At 40.9% G+C, this 12,885-nt stretch overlaps 1 pseudogene; it reads right to left on the bottom strand.

Annotated features, from left to right (window-relative positions):
- Nucleotides 1-6,427: 6,427 nt before the first annotated feature.
- Nucleotides 6,428-7,694, bottom strand: LOC102867423 (annotated as a pseudogene).
- Between the last annotated feature and the right edge of the window lie 5,191 nt (nt 7,695-12,885).

Raw genomic sequence — 12,885 nt, forward strand, 5'->3', positions numbered from 1 at the left:
CTAACTGGAATAAGAAAATTTCCGAGTTGAGGCTCTGGAATGGAGACTCAATGTGGGAAATAGGCAGAGTGGTACACACTCAGGGTCATGTGGCAATCACCATCTTTGAACAGGGTGCCACTGTTTTCAAATTCCTGTCAGGAGATTTAGTTACTATGTATGCATGCTGCTCTTTTCTTTCCTTTTTTTTTTTTAAATAAATTGAGATTTTAATGATAGATTACAGAGAACTTGAATTTCCATTCATTCATTGTCGCACATTTTCCTCCCTGCCTACTCCTCTCTCTCCCCCAGTTAAATTTTTTCTTTGAGAAGAAAAAAAAAATTCTTTCATTGTAATACAATTCCCCCTCTCTCCAGTCTACATTACTATGCAGCTCTTATTCTGGACTCTTGCCATGCAAATAATACCCAATCAGATATCCCTTTTAAACAGTTCTCTCCCTCATCTGTTTCAACGTGGTGTACATTCTTTATCCCCTCTTTTTAGTTCCCCCCCAAACCCGATGTCAGTTCTGTTTTATAACAATGGCACTACACAGTATTTATCCTTTTGTGACTGAAATATTTCACTCAACATAATGACTGCCAGGGTCACCCATTCTGTATAATATTTCATGAGTTCTTTGTTTTTCAGTGCAGCATAGTATTCCATTGTGTGAATATACCAAGGTTTCTCTATCCATTGATGTGTTGATAGGCACTTGGGTTGTTTCCAGCTCTTTGCTACTGTGAACAAAGCAGCGATAAACATGGGTGTGCATATATCTGCTTGAGTGGCAGTTCTGGTTTCTTTAGGATATATTCTCAGTAGTGGAATTGCTGGTCAAGTGGTATTTCTATTTCCAACTTTTTGAGAAAGCATCATATTGCCTTCCACAGTGGTTGCACTATTTCACACGTCCACCAATAGTGAATAAGAGTTCCAGTTTCTCCACAACCTTGCCAGCATTTGTTGCTCTATTGAACTTTGCTATTCTTACTGGGGTGAAATAATATCTCATCGTTGTTTTGATTTACATTTCTCTTAGAGCTAGAGATTTTGAACATTTCTTCATGTGTTTCTTAGCCACCTGAATGTCTTCTTTGGTGAAGTGTCTGTTCATAACCCATGCCCATTTTTCAATTGAGTTGTTTACCTTTATCTTTTTGTGGTGCTGAGTATTTTATAAATTCTAGATATAAGTCCCTTATCAGACATGTCATTGCTAAGCATTTTTTTTCCCCAGTCTGTGGTTTTCCTTTTTACCTTGCTGGAGAAGTTTTTGGATGTGCATATGGATTTCTAAGAGGGAGATTACATTTTCACTAAGGCTTTCACTAATCATTTTTTACATTCCAGTCAGTTTCAGCAGACCCACATCTAAAAGGTTTGGGTCCACACAGGTGTTGCTTTCTGGATCATGACTCAGTAAGGGTGAACAGGTCTGAAGCTCAATCTGGTACTTATGAACAGCCTCTCTTGCTACCAGTTAGTAGCTTATTGTTGGTATTTGCCTACAAGTAGGAACTGACTCTTAGCTGGCCCTTCAGTGAGTTTTCAGAGACTGTAAACTGCACAGGAGGAAACTGCCCATCTGGCACAGAACCTGGCAGATTTGAACTGCATGCACACCTTTAGGTTGTCAGTGCAACTCCTTAACACCAGGCCACCAGAGCTCTCTAAAGATGATGAAAAAGTTACTTAAAAAAATAAAGTCATTGCAATAGAAACCCACAGGTAAAGGGAGACTCATGGAGAAAGTGAAAATTTTTCACCTTCTAATGCTTCTACACCCCAGAAGATTTGCATTCTGCATTACTAAAATGTTACACTCTTCCTTACATGCTATTTGAAGCCAGGTCCTTTGTAAGGCACTGCTCCTGGGCAGGGCTCATCTCTGGACGTGGAGGACAGGGAGGACCCTTTGGACCTCACATTCACAAAGCACCTCACATATAGTGTCTACCTCCAAATGGAGCTAAATACTCAGAAGAAGGGAAGGTTGAAAGCGCTCCACTGTCCAGCTGAAATTTTAAAAATACACAACTTTTATTTTTACACAAAACTCTTAACATTTAGCTATTAATAAAAAAGACATTAAAAAGTACTTTATTTTAAAACTGTATGTTTTTATACACAAAAAGATTCCACAACATCACTACATTCCCCCCCCACCCCCCCGTGTATTGCGAATCTCAAACCATGGCAGTGACTGGGCCCTCTCAGTCCTGACAGCCAAAGCACATGTGTACTGTTTCTTATATATTTGCTCACCATTGCACATTTTCATAACTTTATTGCCTGTAATGTGCTCAGTTAATTAGGGAATACATTTTTATGGTTAATACCAATTTGTTACCAATATCTTGATCTCCATAAGGAACCGGCCAACCAGAGATATTAGCGTGAACTGACTTATGACTGGAGAAGAACAAAGATGCCGTGCAACCGGTGCGTTTGCTTGGCACATTTGTGCTTTGTTTATTACAGGGCAGTGACAATGATGTGTAAGAAATGCCCTGTTAATGACAGTGCCAGTCAAGGATGTGAACAAAAGCCACCACTCTAAAGCAGAAGTTAGAAGCAGATTAAAGCCTGGATTTGCCCAGGGTTTAAGTTTTATAACTACAAATGATGGTTATTGCAAATACCTCTGGTGTTGAAATTCCTGCAACAGTAATAATTTCATTGCCCTAAATGTGAAACTCTCCAGTTGCTGATCCCAGCTCTTCCCACTGTAGCAATTGTTTCATAATATTGTCTTTGCTAATATGACTATTTTACTACAGGAGTGTGTATTATATTATACACACAGAGATTATATGCAAAAACTACTTATTAACACATAGTAATATGTTGATCACTCGTGGCCCAAGGGGTGTTTGCAGATGGTATAAAAACAGACTTTAACATTTCAATAGTAGTATATTTATTTTAATGTGTATTTTCAATTGAGAGCAAGTTGCTCAAATTTCCCTTGATGGTAGTAATGTAGTTTCCATTTAATTATAAGTTGAACAGTGAATAAGCAATGCTTGTGGGACAATCGTATTCTGTTAAGGGCTATAGATGAACAGTATGATGAACTTAATTAATGACACTGAACTATACTGTGAAGATGAAGTATCAAATGTTTTGTTACATATATACATTCATCACAGATTTTTTTTAAAGTATATTTGACCTGGTAATATTGCTTTGGGCAAAGTCACTGATAAGAAAAGAAATAAAAAGTTATCTACTTTCTCCATTTACCCTAAAAGGAGCCATTAAAAAATACATTTGAAATAAATATGCAGTGGTCTGCTCAGGTAAGGAAAACACTTTAACAGGGCTCTACATGTGCCTGAAGTTTGGGGGACAGTGGGCTGTGGAATAGTGAGAAAAAAGATGGTGACTCTGGATTGGGTTTGTGATAGTGACGGTGGCTCTGTGAAACCATCCTGGTGACCAGCGGCACAGATGCGAAGCTATCGCCTGATGCCCCAGGAGTGGATGTTCCACGTGATACTAATTGGCCCACACAGGAGTGAAACCGTGACCCTTCCCTCATTAGCCACATGCTCAGACCAGCTGAGCTAGCTCACTCTGGGTCACTGGGGTCCCATGTAGGAAATTACCATTCCACTGCCCTGTGGCCCCCTCATAACCCCAACTAATGAATGTCCCAGGGAGTCTAATGTCGCTCCTGGGGGAGTCCGCAGCTCTCCCAGCAGTGGAGAGGTCGGTGATGGTCTCAGTTATCATCATAGGGAGAGCCAACTGTGGAGGCTGGGTGAACTCAGGAGGCCGAGGAAAAGGATTTCCAGCCCGCGTACTAGAAAAGGCCGCAATATCAGAGCACTGGCTCTGCAGCAATGGGCCCAGCCACGTCTTGGGACATGGGAACAGCTCTGTGGCTCCCTGTGCATGCTGGTTGTTGGTGTGTGCCAATGAGTCGAAACCGACCCACAGGTGACCGGGTTTGCAGGTAGAAAACTGCATGGGAAGAGACTGCTCATCCTCTTCCTGTGGAGCAGCAGGTGGAGAACCCCGTGCCTTTGGGATTGCAGTGCAGCTTCTTATCATTATCACTGCAAAAGTACCCTTAACTTGGATCCTTTTAGGAAAAGAGAAATGGAAGCACAGAGAAAGTTAAGAAAGTTGAGTATCACACAATGAGTTCATCGAAACATGGCCTCCTTATGGTCAAACACTTTTCTTCCAACTACCCCATGAGGCAAGTGGTCAGGACACTGTGACTCAGGGAACTAGAGAAAGAGCCTAGGGCTTCCCCCAGGATGAAGGGAAATTTACAAGGTGAACATACCTTGCCAAGCGTTTCTGTCTGTGCTTCCCTTTAGCTCCCAAGAGAATGGCCACAGGCCTTCAAGAAAGCTTCATTGTTCTGAAGATTTAGCATCTGTATAGTTTAGAATCAGAGAGTTGGACAATGACTAGGGAGGACAGAAGGAGAACTGATGCCTTTGAGCTGTGGTGCTGGAGAAGAGTATTGAATGTACCATGGACTGCCAAGAAAACAAACAGATTCATCCTGGAGAGGATTAAACCAAGCAACTCCTTGGAGGCAAGGATTCTGGGGCTTCATCTGACATACTTTGGACATGTTGCCAGGAGGAATGGGTCCTTGGAGAGGGACATCATGCTTGGGAGGGTGGAGGGACAGTGCAGGAGGGGAAGACCCTCTATGAGATGGATTGATTCGGTGACTGGGGTAATCGGGATGGGTGTGTCAGAGGCAGTGCGGTTGGCACAGGATAGAGCAGAGTTTAGGGCTGTTGTGCATAGGGTCGCTATGAGTCGCAAACGACTCGACGGCACATAACAACAACAACAACAACAACATAGTTTAGAACAAGTCTGTCTTGGGAGAAGTGCAACCAGAATTCTTAGAACGGAGACTGTCACACACACTTTGGGCATGCTATCAGGAGTGGCCATTCCCTGGAAAAGGACATCATGCTTGGTAAAGACAGAAAAAGAGGCAGACCTGCAATGAAATAGATTGAACCAATGGCTGGAACAATGGGCTCAACTGGAAATTGTGAAAACCATGTAGGATTGGGCAGCATTGTATATAGGGTCCCTATGAGACATAACTGACTTAATAGCACCTAATTCAAGTTAATTTTCAAAGGAGTTTCTGTAGATTAATTTGTAGTAGAGTTAGAGAGAAGCCATTCTTTCTAAGTATTGGAGAATGCTGGATGAGGAGGTGAATGGAACAATGAACCTTTTTTACGGAAGGGCTGGAAAAACCACATATAACCTGTCTTCTTTCTGACAAGACTACCAGACTCTTCCAGAAGTCAAATAGTCGTGAAAGGTTTCACAGAGCTCACTTTGAAGCATAATTTCCAGGGCCAATCAGCCTGTTCCTAGGGGTGTCCACCTCTCATCTTCACTGGATGCTATCCAATCCTGAGTGTGTACACTCCCTGGCAAAAGAGAGTGAATTAGAAGAGTGCAGACATGCAAGCAAACCACCAAGCCCTTATTTTAATTCAGCCCTCTGACTTCTCAGACTAAAGGGATGGCTTAGCATACTGCTTGAGAAAATCATTATTTTACCAGTGAGGTCTGGTGGCCTAGTGGTAAGAATATGCACTGCAACCCTGAAGGCACGCTGTGGTTTAAAGCCACCAGCTGCTCTGTGGGAGAAGGATGGGCAATCTCCTGTGAGATTACTGCCTCTGAAAACCTGCTAGAGGGTCAGCTATGCATTGTTCTGACTTGATGGCACACAACAGCTGGTTCTCAGTAGCTGGACAATAAATAAAGATGATAGAAATGCTGATGCCTTCGACTTGTGGTATTGGAGAACACGGAATAATCCAGGAACTGCCAAAAAGAGCAGATGTGTCTTGGAGAAAGAGCAGCTGGAGTGCTCTTTGGAGGCAAAGATGACAACGTTTCATCTCATATACTTTGGTTATGTTGGTGGTGATATTAGGCATCATTAAGTTGAGTACGACTTACAACCTTGCAAACAACAGATCTGAACCCTGGCCTATCCTGTGCCATCCTCACAATCTCTGACACACTCGAGCCCATTGCTGCAGTCACTATGTCAATCCACCTGGATCCTTCATCATCCCTCCACATACCCATGATGTCCCTCTCCAAAGAATAGCCTCTTCTGGCAACATGGCCAAAGTATTTAAGATGAAGTTCTAACATCATTGCTTCTGAGGAGCACTCTGGCAGCACCTTCAATTCAAAGGCATCAATTCTTCTGTCACCCTTGTTCATTATCCAGCTCTCAAATGCATTAACAAGGTACCAAAAAGACCATAACCTGAATTAAGTGCACTTTGGTCCTCAAACTGACATCTTCACCCCTAATTTGAAGAGGTCCCTGACTGCAGACATTCCCAGGGCAGTATGTCATGTTTCCTGATCTCTCTCTTTTGGTATTAACAGTAAGATTTATTGAGCTGTCTCTTAGCACAGATGCTGGAGCTTGCCCATAGTGCTCTTGATGTACAAAGCACGAACATTCTGCCAATTCTTCTTTAGCAGTGAAACCAGAAAGTTGACAGCCAGGAGGATGTTGTAAACAAGTTCATCATCTGTCTTCTTCACATGGCCAACAGCCACTGCCAGGCACAGGACCTTTTTCATCTGGAATTTGATGGTGGACTTCACCTCGTCTACTTTTGCCACCATGTTCTCATTGTGGGTCAGCAGAGAAGGGAACTTGCAAGCCTTATTCAGCCCTGGACCTAGGATTCTTGGGATCTGCTTGATCATGATTCAGAGGCCAAAAGGGCATCATACTTCTTGGCCAGCTTTTTGACCAGCTTATTCTTGTTTTTTCAGCACTTAAACATCCATGTGGGGGATATCCACAGCCTTGGCTTCATCACAGTGCTGCTGATCCCCTAGAACTTGGGGCGTGGGGTGCACTTAAGCCTGCCGGTCCCTGAGAAGTGTTTGTCCTTCTGAGGGACATAGTTCTTCAAACTGATCTGCAGCTCCACCATCTCCAAAATCTTTCTGCGTTTGCACTGGTTCCCATGTAGGACTTCGAGCACCGCCTCGTAGAGGGTGTCGTGAGAGACTTCTGCTGCTCATGGTTCTTAGCGCCACTGTAACCAGAAAAGAGCTGGTTCCTGATCTCTTGACTGCTGGTACCAACTAGATTGACAGTGGATCCAAGTAACATGAAGTTGTTGACAGTTTCAATTTTTTCTTCACCTATCATGATGTTACCTGATGGTTCAGTGGTAAGGACTTTTTGTGTTCTTGACGAGTGAGGAGAGGCTATTCGTTGGATAGGCACATCATGCTTGGAAAGGCAGAGGGTCAGGAAAAGAGAGGAAGACCCTCAACAAGATGGCTGGATACAGTGACGGCTGCAATGGGCTTGAGTGTGTCAGGAAGTGTGAGGATGGCACAGGATTTGACAGGGTTCAGATCTGTTGTTCATATGATTGCAGTGAGTCATACTTGACTCGATGGCACAGTAACAACTGGTTACCAGTAAATTTTAAGAATCACGTTTCAATTACATCCTGGAAAGAAGGAAAAGTCTTACAAAAGTTTTAAGATGAAGGGCTAGGAGGCTTACTACTGCTGGGCCACTGTGCTGTCCCCCAGACTTCCAGTGTCCCAGCCTCAACACCCTTTTCTCTGTCTACAGTAAGCTTTTCACTATCTGAGAGTACACTGGCTCACCTTCTTGAAGTGGAGGTTCAATTCTGATCATGAACTCAAGAGAGCTTCAAATTCACAGACAGTGGCTCTCAGAAGACAACATTTGGTAAAATGGAATTGTTTTTAAAAGTGAGATAGCTGACAAGAAACAGAGGCTTTGAGATTGGTTTCCTGGAGCAAGTCCTAGCCAGCAAGTGGGTAGAGGCTGAGTGGAACTAAAGCTATTTTGAGAAGAAATGGGGAGCTCTATTATTTGCTATGCAACAAAGAGTTGGACAATGACTACGGATGATAGAGAATTGTTGCCTTTCAGCTGTGGTGCTGGAGAAGAATGTTGAATATGCTATGGACTGATAGGAGAACAAACAGGTTCATCCTGGAGGGGGTGAAGCCAGGCTGCTCCTTGGAGGCAAGGATTCTGAAGCTTCATCTGACATACTTTGGGCATGTTGCAAGGAGGGACTGGTCCTTAGAGAGGGACATCATGCTTGGAAGGGTGGAGGGACAGAAAAAGAGGGAGACCATGGATGAGATGGATTGATACAGTAACTGGGGTAATGAGGGTGGGTGCATCCGAGACAGTAAAGTTGGCACAGGATAGAGCAGGTCTCAGGGTTGTTGTACATAGGATTGCTATGAATCACGAGCAACGTGATGGCACATAAAACAACCACATGCTCTATAATGCACTCAGAGTGCCAGATATGGGCAATCCTGGGGTGCTTACACCTTTCCCCTAAGCACACCATTGCCTGACTGCTACCACTGTCAAGTCAGGCTTCCTGAGTTGCATATTAGGTAAACTCAGTATTGGTAAGACACATTCATATTGCCACTTGGACTGATTATAGCTTGTTTTTCCCTGATTATCTCAGGCCAGGATGGTGAGCATTTAACAATAATTTGTGGCAGTGATTAGAGACCTGGAGACTTCAGTCCTTCTGGGATCTCTGATTAAACAGTTCTTTTTAACCTACTGCCACCTAGTGGTCACTGCATAGACTGAAAACATTTCATTTCTAGCTTCGGAAGTTGCAGGGAATTTTTTCCATGGCAAATGGGGAAACACAGGGAAAGGTTGATAAATGCATCTCAGTCCACTAGCCCCTACTCTCCTTCCAAGAAAGAACTGCCACTGTGTAGTTCAAAGTCAAGCAAACTGGCTCCCTGTCTTTATTTGATTAATGAGAAACCTCTTATTTATTCAGAAGTCTTCAAGATACAATATAAATAAGGAAAGAAATTTTCCATATGTCAGCTGAGCCTGACGGAAGCATTTCTTGCAAGTAGCGAACGGAGTTTGTGTAGTTAACCGCTCCCCTCTCTACAAACCAGTGTATTTTACACAGGTGACGCAATTCTGGAAGCACACAGAGGAAATCAAATACTCAACTGTGGCAAACCCTTTAGCTGCTCAAGCTCCTGAACACCTTCAGAGGATAGCTAGTGGCAAATGCACATATTTCTGGAAGCATGTGAGGATCAATTAGTCAAATGCGGTAAAACACTCAGAGGGGAGCCCAGTCGATGGTGATTTCAGCAGGTCGTGAGGAGAATGAATTAATGCCAGTGAGTTATTAGGTGGAATAAATTTGCAGGGCAATTACTATTGCTGAGGGCTTACAAAAGATAATTCATAATGTGGTCCAGGTTCCTTTTCTGGGCATGAAATGAAAAGAAACTTGGAAGGGGAAACAATGCTACCTTCAGGATGGTAATCTTTTTTTAAAGAAAAGGCACATTGTTACAACAGTGAGTCAGTTGAAGGTCTGAGCTGTTTTAACTTTCTGTGTTGGTATCTCTACTAGATAACAGGCTCCCCTTTCCCATAAACCAATCTCTCCCCTCAAAAACCAGTGGAGACAAAGCAGCTAGAATGTGAGTACAATCATATTTATTAGTTTCCAGACTCCCATATGACAAAGATGAAAAGTAAACATTGCAAACTGACATTACTAGCAGCAATCTTCCTTAAATAGGAAGTGTTTGGGCGAACTTAACAATTAGCATTAATTTAAAGACACAATTACAAGTCATGGTTTTCTATTAGCAGCTGGTATCTGAACAGTAAAACTATACATACATAGAGCCATCCAGGTGTAGCCTTGTCTTAAAAAAAGCATTAATAAGTCATGATGCAGACAGGTATCCCTAGGGTTGCCAAACAGATGCCAGGACGGATAAGCAAATCACTTTCAAGACATCATTGACTCTGTTTAACTGTCAGGACAACAGAAAAAGAAATGGACATCTGTTCTAAAGCCTAGTTCACATATAATTCAGCCAAGTAATACCCATTTAAATAATACCCTTTAAAATATTTTCAAATATTTTTCACACTTCTAAAAGAATGACATCAGACATAGCATGAGATATCTCCAAAGGACTACAAATCAAAAGCAACTGCAATGTATTGGGAACAGCTTTTATAGCTTTCCTGTGGGACAGTTCTCATCTTCTCAGAGGGTGTTTTTAAAGAAGTGTGCTAACTCTGGTAGCTTATCAAACTACTTTTTATTCTAAATAAATAAAGACCAACTGAAGGTCTCAGGTGTACTTACTTGTCTTCCCTTAGATCCCCAGAACCATCCAATGCCATTCCTTGACAGAAAGCTTTCTTTTCTATTAGAAACATGTAAGAGAACTTAGAAACATTTGAAAATACTCAAAACACTGAGAGGAAAGGGGATACAATCCTCCTTCAGAGCCTTGGAAACTGACAGGAACCCCAAAGGCTTATCTTAAATCCATCAAATCAATTTGCCAGAAAGTAATGACAGACCACCCACCTTTACTCACAGACCCAGATAAGATTTTCTTCTTACAACTACCAAGCAAAGCCTTCTGGGAGTTAGTGCCCAGACTGATGAGTATAGGTATCGAAAGGAGGAACAAGTGAAGAAAAATAAGACAGCTGCAAAACTATTTATACTCTTAAATGGACCTTGGCCATCTCACAGCAATCATTTTAATTAATAAAAAAAAATCATACAATACATTAGAAAGCTCTGGGCAGCACCAGTGACAGTTTATCGTCTTTGAATAATTTTAATTTTTACCCTAATGGCTTATCGTCTTTGAATAATTTAAATTTTTACCCTAATGGCAAGAGTTAGGTAAAATTTTAAAACAAAATTTATACAATGGATCTATCATGATTTTGCTCAGGTCAGCTACTACTGGAATAGGGAAATCAAACAAAAATACAAATATCCATTCTACATCAGGTTAAGTTTCTACTGTTACTTTTCTCAAGAGATAGAAATGAAATCTAGATTTCTAGAAGGCTTCTAAAGATTAAGACTAGTGTATCATTCATGATCTGACAACCTCTAATCATGATTCTAGACTACTTCACCATGAAGATTTTAATGCTAATGGTTTCCTGACTTTCCGAACCACTAGCACAGAGAACAGAACTAAACTTCTCACAAATGGCTCACCTTTATTTATAATTTGGTCCCTGAAAGGAAATAGCAACGTTTCCTAACTGCTGGAACAAACAATATAAAGTGCAAGTTTCGCCTAATAGGCAGGAGATTCACCTACTATGTACAGAGAATGGCATAGAAAATTGTTCGGCATGTGAAGCTGTAGTTTGCATTTCTTAATCACTTTCTATTATCTACAAAGTTGGATACTCCAACAATGACCACAATGGCTAAAAGTCATGGGTAGCTTATGTGTGTATTTGGGATGCAAGTTTACAAAGCATACTGTTTTTTTAGCAATCTCTCGTGCACATTTTGTTCCATAATATTAATTATAATATCTACAATGTATGGAATCATTTATTCCATATCAAGGCTAAGCTCTGAGAATTTTCTTGAAAACATGTCCTCACACCTAGAATTTACTCTGAAGAAGTTGAAAGTTGTGAAGAGTCCTGCAGCCAGATTCTCCGAAGGACCTAGCACGCAGCTTCCCTGCACACTGGGATTCCCTCGAGTGAGGGAGTGGGGTTTGCAGGGGCTCTACCAACCTGGCCATTTCCTCACCTTTTATTTCAGTTATTTCTATAGCAACTTCTATAGTTATAGATAATCACATCTTTTGAGCAGCATATATATATTAAGACTTAATTTTTCCTTTAAAAAAGCTTCTCTAGTTAACAAAGAAAAGCTAAAAATTTTTTTAAATTTCTTGTCTAAAAAAATAACTACCATGATTTGTATAAAATAACACATTTACTAGAAATTACTAATTTCAGAATCACTGTCCAAGCCAAATCAATAAAGGGGAGTGTATTGGTATATAAGAAAAATCACATATAATTTAAAATTTCTTTTCATGGCTGAACTACCAAGCTGGGCAGAAAGTGAGTAAATCATTCCTTATATGGATATACAAAAATTGCATGCAAATGGGCATGTGTTTAAATTAAACTAAATAAAATTAGATCTAATCAGGTACTAGAACAAATGGAAAATAACATATTCTCTTTGATTCCAAGTTTATTTTCCATTACTGAGAAAAAAATCAGGATTCACTGTAACTCCAAGCTGAGGGCAGACAGATGAGAATGACCAAATGGGGGAGACTAAAAAAAAAGGGATATAGCAAGACTGCCTGATGATTAAACAAGACAATTATTAATATGGGAACTGAGACAACAGACACACTATTTAGAAAAGAATATACGTTGGTGTACTAAAAAAAAAAAAAAGAAATGTTCCTAAGTTTGTAACCTGGAATTTCTGTAATAAATATTTTGTGCATCTGATTGAGCTCTAAAAAGCCTGTTTTAAAATAAAGAAGAAAACAACAACCTTCTACAAACTCCCTTTTGGGGATGTGTCCTTTTAAGATGCTCACTCTTCCTTTGGTACAACTTACAAAGAGATACCTTCCTAAAAAAAATTCAAAGGAATTCTTTAAGTACCATAACAGGTTGGGTGATGGGAAGTGGGGGGAGTAACAAAGAAAAGTCCTTATCTTCTTACTGAAGACATTCTTCCCGAACTTTCACTGCCCCTTTGGAGGAAGGACAGGAATACAGAAATATTTCCTAAAAATATCACTGCTTTCTGATTAGTTAGAACAGGACCATAAATATCTTTAACGATGTCTAAGAAGATTACTTTCTTAAATAGCACCTGCTTTGCTCATAAGACATAGAATTCTTAGAAAGCTTTGAAAGAGAATAGTAAAAATGATTCATGGCACTTAGATGTTTGGAGACTTTAAATACCTTTCTGAAATTCGTTGTCTCAATACCCCAGTGAGGTAGGTGTCTAATGGGG

The sequence above is a fragment of the Elephantulus edwardii genome, unplaced genomic scaffold (assembly GCF_000299155.1).
Source record: "Elephantulus edwardii isolate Elephantulus edwardi_28Jun2011 unplaced genomic scaffold, EleEdw1.0 scaffold00354, whole genome shotgun sequence".
Classification (NCBI taxonomy): Eukaryota; Metazoa; Chordata; class Mammalia; order Macroscelidea; family Macroscelididae; genus Elephantulus; species Elephantulus edwardii.